The sequence below is a fragment of the Ambystoma mexicanum genome, chromosome 5p (assembly GCF_040938575.1).
Source record: "Ambystoma mexicanum isolate Mex_15411 chromosome 5p, UKY_AmexF1_1, whole genome shotgun sequence".
Lineage (NCBI taxonomy): Eukaryota > Metazoa > Chordata > Amphibia > Caudata > Ambystomatidae > Ambystoma > Ambystoma mexicanum.
Genome location: NC_090930.1, coordinates 885,480,414 through 885,501,740, shown reverse-complemented (window position 1 = coordinate 885,501,740; position 21,327 = coordinate 885,480,414). Strand labels below are relative to the sequence as shown.

Here is a 21,327-nt window from a genome sequence, read left to right as displayed (position 1 = left end):
CTGTAAGGGTCTAGCAACCCTCCTCGCACCGGCCCCTGCATTCATTGCAGGCAGCCGACGCGAGGTAAGGAGGCCAATCCGGGCATGCCGCCGATTTCCGGGCGCCAACTGGGCCCCCAGGCCCTCCGAGCGTCCCTCTCCCACCCCGCACCCTCTTCCTGCTTCCCGCTCCCCTCCCGCCTCCCAACCCGCCCACCGCCGCTCTGATTGGGCCGTGAGCCCAGCTGTAAGGGTCTAGCAACCCTCCTCGCACCGGCCCCTGCATTCATTGCAGGCAGCCGACGCGAAGTAAGGAGGCCCATCCGGGCATGCCGCCGATTTCCGGGCGCCAACTGGGCCCCCAGGCCCTCCGAGCGTCCCTCTCCCACCCCGCACCCTCTTCCTGCTTCCCGCTCCCCTCCCGCCTCCCAACCCGCCCACCGCCGCTCTGATTGGGCCGTGAGCCCTTCATCACTGGTCCTCCCAAGGCAGCCCTCTGCCCGGCAGCCCCAGCGGCTAAGGGCCCCAAGGCCAAGGGCGGCTCCAGGAAGTGTCAGCAGGTGTCCGCAGGGGAAGCCAAGGAAGCCACCAGACACCGACAAAACTGTAAGTGCTGGCTTGGGTGGGGGGTAGAGCAATTACTCTACTCCAGAAAGCTCCTGCCACTCTCACTTACCTTTCAATAGCCTGCAGTCTAATGTTAACCAGCACCATTGCCCTAGAGAACCACACTGATTAGACTGCGCCACTTCTAGGCAGTAAGGTGATTGTAAGCATATGCCGCACTTAGATGACATCTCTAATAGCCTCTCTGTGAAAAATAGAATTTAGATATACATTTAGAAAGTTGCATTTAGATGTGTACCCAATAGCTGTGAAATGTTGCATTTAGAAGTGTGCCCAATAGCCTCTCTGTGAAAAGTAGAATATAGAAGTGTGCCCAATAGCATCTCTGTGAAAAGATGAATTTAGAAGTGTGCCCAATAGCCTCTCTGTGAAAAGTTGAATTTAGAAGTGTGCCCAATAGCCTCTCTGTGAAAAGTAGAATATAGAAGTGTGCCCAATAGCATCTCTGTGAAAAGTTGAATTTAGAAGTACATTTAGAAAGCTGCATTTAGAAGTGTACCCAATAGCTTCTCTGTGGAAAGTTGAATTTAGAAGTGTGCCCAATAGCCTCTCTGTGAAAAGTAGAATATAGAAGTGTGCCCAATAGCATCTCTGTGAAAAGTTGAATTTAGAAGTGTGCCCAATAGCCTCTCTGAGAAAAGTTGAATTTAGAAGTGTGCCCAATAGCCTCTCTGTGAAAAGTAGAATATAGAAGTGTACCCAATAGCTTCTCTGTGGAAAGTTGAATTTAGAAGGGTGCCCAATAGCCTCTCTGTGAAAAGTTGAATTTAGAAGTACATTTAGAAAGTTGCATTTAGAAGTGTACCCAATAGCTTCTCTGTGGAAAGTTGAATTTAGAAGGGTGCCCAATAGCCTCTCTGTGAAAAGTTGAATTTAGAAGTGTGCCCAATAGCCTCTCTGTGAAAAGTAGAATATAGAAGTGTGCCCAATAGCATCTCTGTGAAAAGTTGAATTTAGAAGTGTGCCCAATAGCCTCTCTGAGAAAAGTTGAATTTAGAAGTGTGCCCAATAGCCTCTCTGTGAAAAGTAGAATATAGAAGTGTACCCAATAGCTTCTCTGTGGAAAGTTGAATTTAGAAGGGTGCCCAATAGCCTCTCTGTGAAAAGTTGAATTTAGAAGTACATTTAGAAAGTTGCATTTAGAAGTGTACCCAATAGCTTCTCTGTGGAAAGTTGAATTTAGAAGGGTGCCCAATAGCCTCTCTGTGAAAAGTTGAATTTAGAAGTGTGCCCAATAGCCTCTCTGTGAAAAGTAGAATATAGAAGTGTGCCCAACAGCATCTCTGTGAAAAGTCGAATTTAGAAGTGTGCCCAATAGCCTCTATGTGAAAAGTAGAATTTGAAGTGTGCCCAATAGCCTCTCTGTGAAAAGTTGAATTTAGAAGTGTGCCCAATAGCCTCTCTGTGAAAAGTAGAATATAGAAGTGTGCCCAATAGCCTCTCTGTGAAAAGTAGAATATAGAAGTGTGCCCAATAGCATCTCTGTGAAAAGTTGAATTTAGAAGTACATTTAGAAAGTTGCATTTAGAAGTGTACCCATTAGCTTCTCTGTGGAAAGTTGAATTTAGAAGGGTGCCCAATAGCCTCTCTGTGAAAAGCTGAATTTAGAAGTGTGCCCAATAGCCTCTCTGTGAAAAGTAGAATATAGAAGTGTGCCCAATAGCATCTCTGTGAAAAGTCGAATTTAGAAGTACATTTAGAAAGTTGCATTTAGAAGTGTACCCAATTAGCTTCTCTGTGGAAAGTTGAATTTAGAAGTGTGCCCAATAGCCTCTCTGTGAAAAGTTGAATTTAGAAGTGTGCCCAATAACCTCTCTGTGAAAAGTAGAATATAGAAGTGTGCCCAATAGCCTCTCTGTGAAAAGTTGAATTTAGAAGTGTGCCCAATAACCTCTCTGTGAAAAGTAGAATATAGAAGTGTGCCCAATAGCCTCTCTGTGAAAAGTAGAATATAGAAGTGTGCCCAATAGCATCTCTGTGAAAAGTTGAATTTAGAAGTACATTTAGAAAGTTGCATTTAGAAGTGTACCCAATAGCCTCTCTGTGAAAAGTTGAATTTAGAAGTGTGCCCAATAGCCTCTCTGTGGAAAGTTGAATTTAGAAGTGTGCCCAAGAGCCTCTCTGTGAAAAGTAGAATTTAGAAGTACATTTAGAAAGTTGCATTTAGAAGTGTAGCCAATAGCTTCTCTGTGAAAAGTTGAATTTAGAAGTACATTTAGAAAGTTGAATTCAGAAGTGCACCCAATAGCTGTGAAATGTTGCATTTAGAATTGTGCTCAATAGCCTCTCTGTGAAAGTTAAATTTAGAAATGTGCCCAATAGCCTCTCCCTGAAAGTTGATTTTAGAAATGTGCCCAATAGCCTCTCTATGAAGTTGAATTTAGAAGTGTCCCCAATAGCCTCCCTGTGAAGTAGAAGTCTCTGAAAGGGCATGAAACCCATCATATCTCACCAACACGCTTACTCTCTCCTTACATCACCACTCAACTAGAACACAGAGATACTATGACACCATTCGGTATAACTGTTCTCATATCAACATTCGCCGCTCTCTCCACATCATTCTAAATAATCACTGCTGGTTACACACCCCCCAGCGAGGCGTTCTCCTCAGGCCTAACGCAGCCACATCCGATCTGGATTAATCCTGCCAGAACGAACACATACTCCTGACCTCTCAACCACCACACCTACCGCTAGAAAGCAGCTATTACATTGATACTGCACGAGCTGTACACATACCCGGTGCTCACACGCACCTTTTTGACTCTCTCTACTCTCTCTACTGATATGAACTTCGGTTCCCAAGGGCGTTCAACCTACCAGCGCCTTCAGACCATACCAATGGTATATAAGGCGCTATATAAATGCAAAATAACAATAACAACAATAACAATAACAACTTATCCTCGTCAGTGACATCAGTCAATCTGTATCCTTCCCCCGATGGCAATCATTGTTCTCCACGGTCTGCCCATCCTTCAAGCATGGCCAATTCCCCTCATACTATGGCTGCCTGTAACTCCAAGGGAAAAACCTGTCCCTTCATCCATAGGTATCTGGGGCCTGAACAGACATTCATCAGGTATTCTCATAACTGAACCCACTAAACCAGGTAGCCATGTTAACAAAATGCATACCCCATAGTGAAAAACCTCAGGCTCCAGTGGCATCCCTCGCAAAGCTATTTGCCCTGTAAATGCCATGATGAATTTGTTTACATTTGAATAATGTGTTCCTGGTGTTGAACACACTATACCATCATCAGTGAATGAAATTGTCATTTTTAACATCCTCATTAAATCTCTACCCAGTATGTTAACAGGAGTCTGTCTCGAGTACAATAATGGGACAGACATATTATATTCTCCCATAGAGACTGGCAATTTCTCTGTAAAAGGAACTCTACTTGTGGCTCCAGAGAGCCCTTGAGCATTCATGGCATTTCCCGACAATTAAACTTTTCCCTCTCGTATACATGAGCGAGTTGCCCCAGTGTCTACTAAAAAAGAAAAGGGTTTGCCTCCTATTGTAACGTCAACCCTTGGTTCTTCTTGAGGATTTGGCATCACTGATAGTACTGAATACATCAAGTCACCCTGTGAGCTGTCCTATTGTGTGTACATACTTATCCCCGTACTTGTGAAAGGATTCCCACCCTCAACGGTGACACCTCATATTCCGGGAGTCAATAACTGCCCCGTGTTTGCACTCTGCTGTATCTGCATGGGTGCGGGCTGTAACTGCCCTTGAGGTGGATTCAACGTTGCTTGCCGTGATTGCAAAGCATGTTACGTTCGCGGTACTTGCATCTGATACACTGTCTGATTTTGGGTGAACCCATCCCTGCTTTGTGAGCTATATGCTGGAGGATAAGCTGTCCCCCTCTTGAGAATTGCCCATTCTTTACATACCCTTGGCTCTCACGTGTTCGCGCTATATGTCCTGTCATTCCACATGTCCAACATACAGGAGGAAGTCTCCTAACCTGTCTTCCCTGCATGCCTTGGTTATCATTTTGTACATTTTGAAAAACACCTGGGTTATTGTGGAAGCCCCTTTGATTATTCTGGAAGCCTCCCCTTCCTCTGAAACCTGTTTCTCTGCCTCACAGTACAAACCCATTTCCTCCTTGATCTGACTGACATTGGTTATTCACCTGTGGCATACCTGCTGTCTATTGTGATCCTGACCCTTCTCCACTAGTCAGCATTGACCCTTCTAGAGCATATTTGGACAATTTCTTCTGCACTAGTTTAGTTTCCTCGACCTTCCTATTATCCTCTTTCTTCTGATTTTTCTCTTGCCACAAACGGCAATGGTGCGCAATGGTCAGTTGTATCTCTGGCCATGGCTTCGCTTCCATACCCACCAGTTTCTTAAGCTGTCTCTATACCTGCTCTGGCAATCACTGACATAGAATATGATAGAATACCTGTATCGATTTTCCCTACGACTCTCAAGTTTCCAAGGACCACAGCTCTTGAAAATTCTTAATATAAGCAAGCTGATCTTCGTCGTCCTGCATTATGTGTGCCATAATTGCCCCCTTATCTGACGTATCAGGAAATTGCACTCTAAGCGTTTTCCAGAAAGCCGCGCTGCAATTATTAAATGGCGCGCCATCCTGTGGTGTGTTCTGTGCAGTGACACTCAAGTATCCTGCTCTCGTCCACATATCATCAGCCCTGTCCCCAAGGATAGCTGCTAGGAGACCCTTAATGTCCCCTATGGCTAGAGTATTCCCTCCAGTCATTTTCTCTAGTTCATATATCCATTTTCCCGCACTGACGTTAAGCTGGGCAACTTTCATCTTAAACCATCTTTATTCATTTATGGCCACGGTATGTACTGCGGTCTGGCCCCTCCTTTCTCTAATAAAGGGAATTGTGAAATCCCAAAATCGCAATCGGCTCCCATTGTCTGTCTATCCATACTTGGGACAATGGTTCCTGATCGCCTTCTTCCTGGCATTGACCTTACCTTGCTCACGTATGGTGGCGATACCCCCCTCTCACTATGAGATCGCCCTTTGGATCGTTTTGTGCACGCCATGGGCTCTGGTATTCTTTCTTTCGGTAGGTCCAGATCTAACCACCTAACTTCTTTGTCCATTTGAAAACATCCTTCAGGACCACACGCACCAGTTCCCTACTCCCCTTTTGCGGTCTTCGTCTGACATATCTTGCCCCCAACTCGTATGGCTGTCCTCTTTCTCGTCTCTAGTTAGAGTCATCCTGTCCAAAGAAAAAGCTCGGTGCTCTATATTACTCTATTTAACAGATTTTCCTCCTTGTCTCGCAGCTGGGAAATCACCAATTGATCATCTTTCCTTTTATTTTTCAATTCACTTTTTTGGCCTCATCTCTTCTGTGTCCGATATCTCCTATCTCATAATCCTCCCCTAAGTTTATCATAGAGCGCCCTGGCACCGGTTCTTGTGACGGGAGAAACTCCTCTATGTCCTCCCATGCTAGTACTGGATTCGGTTCCATAAATTCTTTCTCAATGCGATCAATGTCACGTGCTCTCTGTCTTCTCTTTCGTTCCATTTCCTCATCAAATGCCCTTCGATTCTTTGCTTCTCGCTAACCCTTTCTTCCCCCTGTCTCTTTGCTTCTCTTCTCTCGTTTTCCCTACACAGCTCGTCATCTTTGCATTCTTTTCTCTCTTAATTTCTGTTCTTCTTCTTCTCTTTTCTTTTGTAGCCTGTCTCGATTGCTCTCTGCCTATTATCTTATTTTATTTGCTCTTCTGCTCTCTTCCTTTCTTAGCTGTTCTTCCTGATACATTTGTTCTCACCTTTGTCTACTCTTTCGTTTAGCCTCATCTTCTTTCAATCGTTTCTCCCGTTCCCTGTCTTTTTTATCTTGCTCGTCCTGATCTTCCCTTTGCTGTACTTCTTCAATGCTCTTCCCATCAAGTTTGAGCAATATCTGACCGCCCATCCACTCATTCTGTAGAAGCACCATCGCGTCCGTTTTATCTTTCTCTCCTTTCCATCTCTTAATTTATCTTTCTATATCTAGGGTCACACTTGGTCATTCACTTTTCTCTTTGTCCGGTGGGATTTTAGAGATATTTTTTTTGGAGCTCTCTTTGGGCTCTCTTCACTGCTATAAGAAGGTGGCTCATACGTTGGATTGCTATATCCTGCCACTGCTTTAAGCTCTCTCTGCGGATATACTCCTTCATCTTTTTCGCCATTTACTTCAGCCGCGGTAGGGGGAGCAGAAGGCTCAACACTCCCCTCTTTACACTGCTTAGGCATCCAGTCTTCAGGAGGCGGGTCTTCCCTTTCCTCCTGGTACATTTTCCAGAGCTCTAGACTAGCTAACCTATTTTCCAATTTCTTTCCTGTATATGCAGCATGCAAATACATGGTCATGTGTTGCAAAACTGCCTTTGATTGCGTTCCCCCCGTGGCCATGGCATGACCATTTGATCTGCTGCACCCTTAACCCATTCTGCACTGTACTGCTTAAGCTTAGGTGCATGTTTCGTCAACTGTTTACACAGGTGTTTGAGCGGAGTAACATCCTCCATTGTGACAAGTCTCAATTGAATGTCAATACTTACCGTTCTTGTATACAGAAAATACTTTGCAGAAAAACAATACAATATGAGCATGCACCAATTGTCGCCACTCCAAACCTCTATGTCTCACTTTACTTCAGTCTACCTATGCAATCAATATTCTCAATTGACTAAATAAATATATAATTTTTACTCTTTCCTCTTTAAACACAATCTGCTATTTGTCGCTCTTCGACATTTCACTTTTTCCTTTGCACATAGAAATACATGACACACAATACACATAGACGAACTGGCCGGCCCACATATATCTCTGCCAACGCTCCTCGTGGCTTATTCGTTGCTTCTAAAGTGACTCCTGATAGGGAGTTTGAATTGTTTCCTTTAACAGATCTATCTGTTTGCAGCCTAAAATATCCACTTGGATTTTGAAACAACTCCTTCTGGCGTTCCTGAACACAGGATTCTGTGCTTTCGTATGGATCGCTCCTCGTCTGTATACTTTACTTAACACTCTTTGTCATTAACTGAACACCCAACCAACCCTCCGTTACTTTTCCCCATTATCACTTTCCTCATGCAATATTCTTTTACCACATTTCTCAATCTACTAACCATTTGTTTTTCAGCTCCTGACCCTCGGGATAGTCTCCTCCTTAACCGTACACTGTAGCCTTTCGTCTGCTCAGCTGCCTGTAGAAACCGGGAGGGGGATTCTGTGAAAGAGGGACCCGTCCCACCTACCTTTTAGTGATTTGCACGTTTTTTACTACTGCCCGCTATCCACAGGGAGCCTCGCGGTCCTCCAGCTAAAGGGTAGAGGATGCCCGATAGTCTGAGACCCTTAAAAGCTTACTGGGCCGATGGGGACTTTAACCATCCTACCTCTCCTACCACATTAACCCATAGACCTGGATCCTTTAAGACGAGGCAGCAATACTTAGAGGTGGACGGGGATGCAGAAGTTATTCACACATCAATAATCAAAACGACTCAGGAAGTTAGCAAAATCTTGGTTCTGTTTTAATATCAAGTATCTTAAACAGGGAGTTACAACGGATATCAACCAATGTCGTACAGCACGATCTCAACACATATTACAAAAAACACAACTTTTATAGTCACAATACGTCAATACTGACGTCACACTACGTGGCAAACTACAAAAACCTACGGGGACTTGTGGTTGGTTTACAAGGAACATCTAAGTATACGTTCCATACTGACGGGGGTAGTGATTGTGTCTGTAAGGTCAGGTGGACAACTAAGCCCATTCCAAGTGCACGTCATCTTCATCGTCACAAAATACACAATGATTTATTGGTTACACAAACTATAGGGCTCTCTCATACGTGGCCCTCTACAATTGGTTGGCACACTTGTACCCTTCTGGAATATTCCACACGCTAGCAGCACGCAGGCTAGCATCCCAGGTGCATGGAGGGTTGGCATGGTCTTGCCTCCCCACCCAATTAGCCCAACATCTATCATCACTTCCACAGTCTGCCAGTCAATTAAGGCTTTGAACTTGGCCTCGCAGAAGCTTTCTGTGCCTGAGAAATAAAGGGAGTATGGCACCGTCTTGTCTTCTGGTTTCGGTGTAGCTTGAACCAAGGTATTTCTATCTCGACCATGTGACTGGAGACCACTCTTTAGAGCTTTTTGCTGCATATATTATTAAATGATGAACTTGATGCCTTCAGTGTTTTTTCATTCCTCTTCAAACAGAGGTTTGTTTATTTCTCACATTCGTTGTAACCTTTTTGACAGGCTCACAAATCATTGTGGGCTCGACTTCTTAGTACTGGGCCAGCAAACCCTTTCTTGAATTTCTCATCCGCCATCAGTTTATTTCCAACTGTGCCACACTGAAATCTTTTCCAATCATGGGGTTTTCAAGCCTTGCTAAAGTGCATCGTGGAATATCCAGGTTCTATACATTCCTATATGTATACATTGGCACATCGCCACAATCTATTCACTACATAGCCAGCCTTTATGTTTACTTTGTCATGCTTGCGTTACGGAATCTGTACAAGTTTAAAATGATTTTGCATTTTCTTCAGTGCTTCTTTGCACGAGCATCTTCATTACGATCCCAAAATGTTGCTTAACTTCTATACTTCATCATCAGTTTCTATACAGTGTCGATATCTTCTTATCTTGCATGTCTTTTCTGGGTGCGCCAGTTCTTACTTCGCATGACGTCACCAATCTCCTTTCTCGTTCAGATGAACACTTCTTCTGGAACCCCAACCAGAAAAGCACTATTTCTTCGTGTGTGCGTGTAGGGTTTTCTTAATCGATACCTTGTCTCAAAGATTCTTTGTGGTACAGGCCTCCTCACTGGTACTGCTTGTGTGGCAATTTCCGGTTCCCAGCATATCGGTAATATGGGGGCAGAGCTTTTGATGGGGGTACTTGACTCCTCCTCTACATTAGTTTTCATAATGCATGTCTAAATAACCGAAGAATGTGCATTTCTCACATTGAAATATATATACAGAAAAATGTCAATCTTATACCACATACACAATGGACGACTTAAAACATTTGGCCTGAGGGGCCAGTGCAATACTCTGGAATATATTGTTGTGGCATAAAACGGAAAATCCAGCATCTCGAACCTCCATAACTACACTGAATAAGAAACTCTACACCAAGCTCACATTACAAAGTATATTGCAGACAGGACAAGAATGATTACTTGAGTGGTTGCTAGTAATTGTGGGTCTGCCCTTGGACAACGCAGAGAAAAAAGGCTAAGGCTACTTGGCTTTTATCTTGCAACAAACATGCACTTGATTGTAAAGTATGCTGCCGATTGCAGTGTGTGGAAGCAGATGTAAATGACTGTGAGTAGAGTAGACAAAGCAGATGTTTAATGAAGACAAATCAAGATCAACATATGATACTTATTGTTATTTTCAATTAAGGGGTGTGTGTGTGTGTGTACATGCAACATGAATATATATAAAAACAGTTTCCTATAATATTCATAGATTAACATGGATGGGGTCATATTGAACATTATATGAAATAGTTTTTAGAATGAAGTCCCCATCGGACAAGAAGCTTAAAAAAAGCATTAACAAATCTATCATAAATAAGGAAAAACAGAACCAACCTAAAATATATTGACCGTGGTGTCAATTATACTTTGGTGTACTTAGACACTGATGAGGTCTGAAAGAGACCAATAGTAAATGTGATACAGTGCTGCCAATATTACCAACAAGGTTTCACAAAGGGTGCCATAACCATACGTCTGGGGTATAACCTATATGTCATCCTTATTAGGTAAACATCTATGCCCATGTGTCTGGGCCGACCAGTTATCACATAAACATTTCTGAAATCGAAACCAGCCTGCAACTGCCTCTCTCTCATCAGCATTGCAAAGGCATTGAGGCATTTAAGCAGTATAAACGGACTCTTCCTCCACTCTTCTTCAATACCTCTATGACAATAAATGTTTCCATATATATATATATATATGTTCCATATATATATATATATATATATATATAGTGTTCTCCATCTATATGTATACGTCTCTATATATCCACCCACCTCCTTTTCTCCATTTCCATCTATGCAGCCAATATCTCACTGTATACATCCTTCTATGTCTGTCTTTGACGACCTGTGTTTTCATGTCTCGATATGAACAGTTCCATAGAGCTCCATCATTGGCTCTGTGTACATCTTTAGTAATCTTTATACATGTATATTCATCTACCTATATCCTTCTGTGGCTCTGCATCTGCATGTATCCATACTTTGCCCTCTATCAAGCTCTCTATCTACATTCATCTCTATGTCGAAACGCATATTTATATTTATTGTTTCGCCTTTTAGTGTATTTATATCTCATTATATTGTTGCTTGTCAATAGATGTCTATATGCAGCATGCACAATGGATGTCTCATTTCTACCTAGTTGTCTATGTATAGATCTATCATTCAATATACATAAGCATTTATGCATGTATCTATGTCTATCCATATCTCACTATACATTTTACTGTATGTATCTCTTTATGTATATCAATGTGCACATCCATCTCTTCCTATCCATATACCTTTATACATATGCATGTCATTATGCATCTCTTTTCATATATATCAATGTTTTCATTGATCACTATCTATCCATCGTCATTTATTCATCTCCATGTATGCATCACCCTATATCCCTCTAGCCATTTGTCTGTATACATCTATCTCAATGCATATCTCTATGTCTACATCTGTAGCTAGTCATCACTCTCTATGCATCTGTCTATATCTGTATCCACAGGTCTGGTCATTTATCCACATTTTTAGCAAAATCTGTCACTCGATAGACTAGTCTCCCCCTAAACCTGGCGCACACAGCCTATGTCTCTATGTCTATCTGTCTCTCTGTTTGTCCGATGTATTGTGTCTTTCACCATTTGTAATGTATAGCCTGCTATACTATGCAATGTCTAGCATCAAATACAACAATAATGATATTATACAGTTGGTAGAGTCACAATATGCAGGACAAATCCCCAATAGTACGAACTCAAATGACACAACACTGCCAAGAGCCAGAGCACAAATGTGCTTAGTGCCTGCCCACCACCAAGAGCACAAGCCCTATACCTGGCTTCCTTCAAACATAGGATTGGCATTCTTGGTGATAGCATCAAGAATGCCAATCCCAAAAGCCAATTTTTGTGCTTGACGCACTTGCATTGCCGGGCTGACCTCCACAGCTAGATTGCTCCTCTGAATCCCCACTTGGTGTGTATCTCACATTTGAAAGTTTGTTGTTGTTCTGCACAACCATAATTGCACTTTCCTCACCTAGGGTCCAGGGTGTGGGTCTCACAATTGAATGTTGCTGTTGTTGGCACTTTCATACTTGTATCTTCGTCCTTTAGGTTTCATGGCATGAGTCTCACAGTTGAATTTGCTGCTGTATGGCTTTTCCACAATTGCAGTCGCTCTGGAGTGACTCACGCCTTGGGTATCACCTCGCCTTCAGGAATGGTTGCCACACCTGGCTCTTCCCTTCAGTATTCTCACAGACTTACATCATCTCCTGTGAAAACTATAACCCACCCCTGACAGGCATGTGGGGGCACCTGAGGAGTCCAAAAGGAGGGGACCTGGCCTGCCACAGAAGGAATCTCAGGACATATGATAAACTCTACAAGCCCTTATCTAACTTGGTGTCAGTCTTGCGTTGCTGAAACGTCAAGCACTCCATCACAACGGAACATAGATGTATCACATTCGGGGCACGATCCACCCACCACCAGACATCTGCAACAAAAACTGTTCAACTTCACCCACCCAGCACACACATCACCACCACCAATAGAATACAGTTAAGTCCCACAATAAAATTGTTGATTTCTATTGGGTCCCTGGAAAGAGTAGATCAACTCAGTGGCCGCCCCCCTGTGGGACCGTGTTTGAATCAAAGGGCACTGGAAAATAAACAACTAGAACGCTGACTGAAGGTGGTGGTCAAATTGGAAGTAGGCATCTCTACCTCCAGCAAGAAGTGAATAACATACCATTTTGAATAATTTGCAAAGTGGATTACGGTTTGTGTTTTTCATTAAAAGGACAGCAGAGGTGAAGGATAAAGGGTTCATAAGTGCCATACGGGAATTAGTAAGGTGAGAGTGCATTTAAAGTCAAACAACTAGAAAAAGTCCCTTCGATCCCAAGAATCCAGTTGCTTTCCTATCCAGAAATAAGATAATATTAGCAATAAACATAAATGAAGCAAGCAAGCAGGTCTAGCAGGATCAGATTACGAATAGTCTGACAGATCGGGGACACAGAGAGTGGTGCGTTAGAGGCAGCGATGTATGCAGAATTGAAGTTAGTGGCTATGAACATCGTAACAATCAGACATAAGTTGGAAGAATTGCAAACCTATGGATATGATCAGTAGAATACTTGAGGTGGAGACAAGAGCATCAAATCTCAAACATCGATAAAATGCACAAAACAAAGGCCAACCTACACCTGCCCAGAGCACCTGGAATATAAAGGGGCATCTAGAATGTTAGAATGCAAGGTGTAACCAAGTCAGGCAAGGTGAAGTGACTTGTACTGCAAGCATTGGATAACACCCTATGTGTGCAATTAAAAAATAAAACTGAGATTATACCGACACTGAAAGAAGAGAAACGGCCTAAACTGACTAGCAAGATTTCTCCATTTCACAGCAGGATAGAAAGGGCTGAACCTTGCAAGAGCGACAATGCAGATTCAACGGGAGGAAAATAAACTGTGGTTTAACGAAAATGTTGCTCCAAGTACTCTTAACAAGCAAAGTAGGTTCCAGGATACAGACCGGAAATTGCACAAGACAGAGATATGCTATTAATGGGGAATCGCTCCAGTTTTAATACGGTTTCACATCAAAGATCATCTCTATTATGTGGCGGATCTAAAGGAGATCCATAAGATCCAGGTACATTGCTTTACGATCAGTTGAGATCTCCCAATACCCCACAACTATGCTCTGTGTAGAAAGAGACCACTTAAGGATAGACAAGGAGCTCCCCAGCTGAACTCCTTACCGGCTGTGAAAAATCATTTGTTTTCATTCATAGATCAGATACAATGGGCCTGGTCACAAGCCTGGCGGTATGCCCGCAAGAGCAAATAGTCCTACTGCTACTCAGTCCGGCGCTATTAGCGCTTGATCATGAATAGCGGTTGTGCGGTTATTGCCCATTCCCCATTGGGTCCAATGGTGCAATTAGCGCTGTGCTAATAGTGCCCAAAACGGGCAGACAACAGGATTTATGCCTGCAGCAAAATGCTGGAGGTAAAACTGCACACTTTCCGCCCAACCCATAAGAGGGCCAGCCCTTAAATGACGTAATAGTGTTACTGCTGCGTGTTACCGCCACATTTAAGGGCTACCCGCCAACTCGTGATGAGGTCCAATGTAATTAGTTTTACGCTCTTTGAGTGTAATACCTATTCAAGGAAACAGCAGGCACGATTGCAGGAGCTACTGGCTAGCCTTCAACTCTCTGTAGATGGATTACTTTCTTGCAGAAAGACAATGACGTTGGTGCATGACACAAATGGTAAACACTAGTGCTTATGACAAATCACATCTTAGAAGCCCATAGATGGAATGTTAATAGTGTTAATAACCCAATCAAGAGGACAAATATATTGACTTATCCCTGCAAAGCCGGAGCAGATGTAGCTCTCCTTAAGAAGATCCACCTGTCGGAGGAACAACACAAGAAGTTGGGGAAAAATGGAAAGATCAGATATTCCACAGCTTTACAACAGTTAAAAAATTGAGCTTTGTGGCTCTTCTAAGCGGACCCTACCCTTCATAAAGGCCCAAAGGTGGAAGGACACTCAAAGAAGATGGGTAATGGTGTCTGGAAGAGTGGGCACACAAAAGATGATATTTATATCTGTGCATGGCCCTAATTGAAAAGACATGACTTTCTTTTGTGAACTTATAAGGGACTTGAGATATGCTTAAAGGCATATCATTATGGGTGGAGACTGGAATGAAGGGATCCGCTCGTACCTGATATTTGGCTCTTCAAATGGTCCAGCATAGCGTCCTAAACCTGGGTGACTGGTCTGGACCAGTGGTAAAGAATCAAGAGGAGTGTTCAACTGCACATCAAAGTTAGATATAATACCAACAATTTACCACATTTACAAATCAACCTGGGTGCAGGGAAGGTAAAACAGCTTTCGCATGCAGGTTGTAGAGAAAAAAGTGGAATCCCAGATTTGGGATACCCATGTCCCCTGCACAACTTGGGGCTGGAAAAACCAGTCGGAATATAGCGTAATGTAAGGTAATATTTATATCAACTGTTAAAAAATGTAAGATTTGAAAAATAACTACGAGAAGAGGTTTTCAAGAATGGACACCCAATCTCTAGATTAATTCAAATCAGTGCGCAAAGTATTCAAATTGATGCTCAATGATTTTGAGAAGAAATTCCCTTCATCAGGAGCGACCCAGTCTTCTGTCAATAATACAAATGAAGATTGATAAGAATAAAATGTAAATACAAACTGAAATAACAGTAACATTTACAATAAAAATAAACCAATTTAGATAATACAAAGCCACTCAACAAAACATCAAGCTTCTCATTTAAATTACCTTAAGATAATCATAGAACTTAATCACATCAATATAGTTTCATGGTCCAATAAAGAGTCATAATGTATCTGAAAATTAGGGTCAAGACAATTTGGGGAAAAAAACACCAATCCATAGAAAAGCAGATCTGTAGCTAAGGAGGAAAGATTGGAAAAAATAAGGAGTATATATCTAGCAGAGCTCTCCTATTCTGCTCGACTGGTCAGACCATCTGGCAATCCCCTTTGAGACGCCACATCACACCTCTAAAGCAAACCCATTGGAATCCAAACAAACAAGCCCTGCAATCCTTCAAGAACTCCCCAGTGGAGGCTCTCATGGAAGACCTAACCACACTATGCCTCATATGGGCTGATCTACCTGAACCAGGACTGCAACTCGTTCTTCCAAGAACTTAACCCCACCCTCACAAAGAACATAAACCACCATTCCACAGTTAAACAGTGCCCCCTCAAGCCTAAACCTTGCGCACCCTGGTACTCTCATGAACTCAACTTAAACCAATGAACCATCAGCAAACAAGAAAACAATTGGCGAAAATCCTGCAGTGCATATGACCTTGCCCTACTCAAGGAACTCTGTGCCCCACGCAGACAATTGATCAACACTGCCAAGGCCAACTACTAGCAAAAAACCATAGCTTAGGCCAACTATGAAAGCAGAGCCCTCTATAAAGCCATCAAGAACAGCATCAACCCTCTGCCTGACCCACACCCAGCCCCCTTGATCGAAAAATCCACTGCCATCAACTATTTCTTAGACAACAAGATCAACATGATCCGCCAACAAATAGACATCAACGCCACAACTGACAGCACACTACATTACACATTCTGTCTCGCAAAACCACAACTACTTGGACAACTTTCAAGATACTATCTATGGCAGACCTCACTGCCACCACCTGAGCATCTCTCAAGGCCACATGGTATTCGGATGACATCCTCCTTGCCTCTGTACTAAAGAACCTTCTGAATCAAGCACTCTTCCCTTACCTAACAATCATCAACCTCTCCCTAACTCATGGCACCTTCCCCTCGACCCTCAAGACCAGACAAATCCTCCCGCTTCTTAAGATTCCAACACTGGACCCTGATTATCTTAGAAACTACCGCCCCATCATGGTGGAATCATGCCGCTGGTCCCCCGGGCATGCACGGTTCTGACAATATGGTAACCCCTATGTTACAAGGCCAACGAGCTGCTGCCTCAGCTAACATGGCCAAGATGGCCGCCAGCATACTAAATAACAAAAGCGTCCAAGTCTATTCCTGTTGTGGTGGTCTGGCGCAGACAGGAAGGGAACTCCCAGGGTCAGGGGCCGGCAGGTATTTGGGGATGGGGGCGTTGGCAATGACGTAAGGGGAGGACTTGGGACTGGGGAGGACTGGAGGCCATGATGCTTACATTCTGAAACACAGATGTCTGCGTACAGGGAATGTGGCTGGTGGAACTTGGGCATTTCAAACCACCTGACTGGCTGAGCACCCTTCCTTGGGTGCAAATGTCGATTTAATTCATCTTTTTCCAGGAACACTGACAAACAAAAGGAGCTTCAGGACAGCTTGAAAGAATACTTTCAGTTGAATGAGAAAGGAGATGTGGCTCCTGTGGTGGTTTGAAGGTAGCTAAACCTGTAGTTAGAGAGGGTATGGCCTTCAGCCTCATGGCGAGGACATGAGTTTGGCTTTTATCACCCAGAATCCTGCCATTTATTCCTCTCATACCAAACAAAGAAGGTAGAGAGAAACAGCACTGGCATCCCCACTCCGATCAGTGTGAATGAGATAGCAGTTGCTTCATTCCCCTCTAGTGAGTCCTTGGAACGGAGCGCAAGAGGCCTGGAAATGGCCGCTGCCAACGAGAGGCTGTAACAAAAATGGAAGAAGCAGAGGCGCTCGAGGAGACCCAGGAGGACCCCAAATGATATTTGGGAGACCAGCAGTATACAGAACAGGACTAAAGAGCCCTGGATGCATGCCTGGTGCAATGAGACAGGGCTCCCGGGTAGTGCAGAGTGTGGCTTCCCTAGGCATAGTGGTGAACACCTGATCCCTACATTCTCTTTTCTCCTTGGTCCTGCTGGGTGACGGGTATCCCTTTGCTACCTGAGACAGTGCCAGTCCCAGAGCAACAGGACTGATGACTGCTGGCAGGGAGAGCTCAGTATGGTACAGGAGAATTTTAATGGGGCCCGGGATTGTATTCAATGGGCAACCACCCAGAAGTGAGGAAGACCCAGAAGAGGACTGCTTTCAGCCTCAAGAGACCTTTGGAGAGCGAACACTAAGGTGAAGAGCAGGGGACAAACGAGGCAAGATTTGCTTCCAACAATATCAAAGCTGAGGTCAGTCTAGGCCTACTGTGAGAGAACAATGACCTCCCAGCTGTTTTGGGCCTGCAGAGTTTGTGTCCACATATGATTCACTCTTGGCTTGGTGAAATCCCTTTATGCATGGTAATTTGGGCAAATGAGGAACCTACGCTGGCACAAGTAAGGATGGAGATCAGCAGCTCCAAGTGGTCTCTGAAAGGAAAAGTTAGGGAGGTAGCAGAAGACCTTTCGCAACTGCGGGCCGACCCCATACCCTGCAATGCTATCTCTTAAGAGCTGAAGATAGACTGATGTATGCAGAATAATATTCCGATCATCAGTTTCCTGGATAGAATTGAAGGCGGTTACATGGACCTCCTCCTGGTGAACTGGCTAACATGGCACATGGGTCGGAAAGGCCTTTTATCATTTTTCTCAGTGGACCGAGCAAACAGAGTCTCAGCAACCTCCTCTTATGCTTGAGAACAGGATGCCCTGCTCCAGAAGGCCTGGCAACATAGTGATTTGAGAGAGCACAAGAGAGGATATAGCTATTTCCAGACTTTACAGGGGAGGTCCAGAAATAATGTCAAACATGTCACAGTGCCAAGAAAGAACTCAAGTACAAAAGGGTTTGATACATGCTGATCTTCTCAGCAAAGTTTAAAGTGTTACACAATAAGAAGGTGTGTTTTTTCAGTACCCCAGGAGAGGTCTAGGAATTGCTTGAGAGTGGACTAGGCGACTTTCAACTGAAGAGCCAAAACCAGCAGGTGGGTACAGAGAGACCCTAGAAGGAAAACGAAAGCAGGAAGGTTGATCACAAGACAAAAAGAGGGTTGTTCACCCGAACCACAGGAGAGATGGACACTGTGCGTGGGTACCCAGTGTGGTAAGTCAGAAGGAGGAGGCAGACCAATTGTAATTTTACACTTCTTTATTTAAATAATCCGAAAAAAATGCGTTACTATCCCTAACTTAGGAGGGGTTCCCTACCTAACCAATCTAACCAAGGAGCTAATTGTCAGTAGTGAAGTCCAAAAGTGAATAGTCTGTCCTCCGTCCAACTCTAAGCTAATTAGTCCCTACCACTATACAAAAACAACAAACTGGTAGAAACTCTCCTGAATAGGCTTCTTCAGTTTCTGAACAACAAATGTCTAGGAAAATGACTCCCTTCTCCTAGATGTTCTTCCTTGGTTTTGATATGTAATTCTCAGATATTGTTGAGCAATATCTTTAAGTAAATGATTCCTGTAGGGGACTTTTCCCACTCTCTGTTTCCCCTGCATGCATTCCTATTGGGCCTTTCCTATTTAGCCTTGTGCATTTTTGAAATGCTGGGCAAAAGTCTCTCTTCAGTAACTCTGAAAGTTCTTCTCCTCCTGGTTCCAACCGGTAGAGTGAATCCCTGTTCGTATTCCCTTTACTCTACATGTTACTCTGTTTCTTCAACTCTTTGTGTGTCAGATAATGAGTATCATATACCTCTTTTTCACACTCACTGTCTTCTGTTTGACCTTTCCTATTCTCACTGGGACGAGTAGACTTGAGTATTTGTTCCACTTCTTAACTTTGTTCTGAATACTGGGACGAGAAGGCTGAGTCCCAGGGAACTGATTATTCTTAACTTCTTTCTGACTAATAGGACGATTAGGCTGAGGACCAGGGTATTTGTTGCACTTGTTAACTTCGGGCCACGTACTGTGACGAGTATGATGGCAGCACTCCCAGTTGCTGTGTTCCTTTCAGGATCTCCCACCATCATGGTTACCTTGTTTCATAGGGATTAGCATTGTCAGGCCTGTTCTCAAAGGCGGGACTTCACACGACATCCAGGCGACTTACTCTCTCGTTCTGTAAGAATTCTGCTTCTTTCTGTGGCTTCCAGGCTTCAACGGTCTCAACGCAGTTGTAGAACCCACTAGTCCACTCTTTCAGGGTCACGTCGCTGCTCTTGCCTGCTTCTTCTTCATGGAGTTTCCTTCACCTCTGCTCATCAGCCTCAGTCTCCTTTGTGGTTTCTGGCCAGCAGCACCTTCTTACTTCCTCCCGACGGTCGGTTGTGTGGTGTTGCAGTGCAGCCACAACTTGACTGGTCTGAAGCTCCCAGGCTTCTTTCCTGTCTTCTGCTAAGAGGAGTCCTTCCTCAGATGTTATTAAAGGTTGCTGTATCCTCCCCAGAGGAGGGTTGTAGTCCCTCCTCTCTGTCTGATGAATGTTCTACATCCTCAGTTCACTCTTCTTCATCACAGTATTGGGAGTGATCATTATTACTCTTCCACCACTCCTCTTCTTCAGTTCCTCTGCGGAATGGGAGTCCCTGTCCCTCAGGGGGGAGTCTCTGCCTGTGAGGTCCTGCTTACTGCTATCATTAGGGGGATTATTTCATAGGAGGATCACGTTCCTAACCTCAAAAGGAAAGGCTCACCCTGGGGAAAAGTGACCAAAACCTGTGATTCGTTACACCAGGCAATCGCAGTCACGGATGAAGAGGGTATTGGAGGGGAACTCTGGATTGAATTAAGTGGTACCATAAAAGCTTATCAGATCAGAAAATACATGTGGTTGTAGTTTCTTGTAGGGCCAGCCTGCTTGCACCCAACTCCAGCAAATTGATAAGCTCCCGGCACTTCGATGGGGACCACATGTCACTCACTGCAAGGTCTTGGAGGTGAGCACCCCAACCTTTCAGCATGTGTCTGTGACTAGATTCAGTCATGGCCAAGGTTGTCGGAACTGCGCTCCTCGCAGTAAGTTGTCTCTCTGGGACCACACTCCTGGTCTCCACTCACCTTCGCTGGGACCTGAAGAATATCCGATGTTCGTTCCTGAAACAGAGACCACTGGCAACTCCAAAGCCACTGGAGCGACCTTATGCGCAAACAGGCCTCTGGCACTACAAGGATGGAGGAGTCCATGAGACCTAGCAAACACAGAAAGGCTGAGTCAGGAACCTTTTCTTGTGATTGGAAGACATGAACCATTTTGTAGATGTTTGCTACTTTGTCCTCAGGCGGGAAGGCGAGTGTCCAAGACCGCCCGATATATCAGAGGGACTGGGGTTATGAAACTTGAGACTTCTTGAAGTTCCAGGGAGAAGCCTAAGCTTTGTAACAGGCTGGACGTCAAGCACACGTTTTTAGATGCCTGGTTTGGGAAGCGAGCTCAGACGAGCCATTCGTCCAGATAGATAGGGAAACACATGGATGCCCCCCCGTCTGAGGTGAGCCGCTAACACTGCCAGCAGTTTGGTGAAGATCCTGGGTGCCGAAGGAAGGCCAAATGTAAGGACCTTGAATTGGTAATGGCAATTTCACACTTTGGATCTGAGGTACTTCATGTGCTTCTTGTGTATGGGCACAAGGAAGTATGCAACTTCGAGCTACACAGAGACCAATCCTGAAGGTATAGGGACTGAAATATCTAGGCAAGGGTGAACATTTTGAACTTGCCTTTGCGTGAGTACAAGTTCAAAAGCTGCAGATCTAGAATGGGGTCAGAGGCCCTTGTCTTTCTTCGGCACCAGAAAATAGGTTGGATACCAGTGCTTCCCTTGTTCTGAGCAAGGTACTGGATCTATGGCCCACGTTGCCAGAAGCTGATGGAAATCCTCCAACAGGAGAAGGATCAGAGGCAATAACTAGCCATCCAGTGGGCTGTTCAGAGGGCGATGAGAGAAAGTGAGATAGTATCCCTGGTTCATGACCTGGAAGCC

The 21,327-nt window shown here is 44.1% G+C and overlaps 1 protein-coding gene across 1 annotated transcript in view; it reads right to left on the bottom strand.

Annotated features, from left to right (window-relative positions):
* The window catches only part of LOC138481266 (fibrous sheath-interacting protein 2-like), a 2,966,522-nt gene that overhangs the window by 714,302 nt on the left and 2,230,893 nt on the right, over positions 1 to 21,327 (bottom strand). The gene's annotated exons all lie outside the window — the stretch shown is intronic.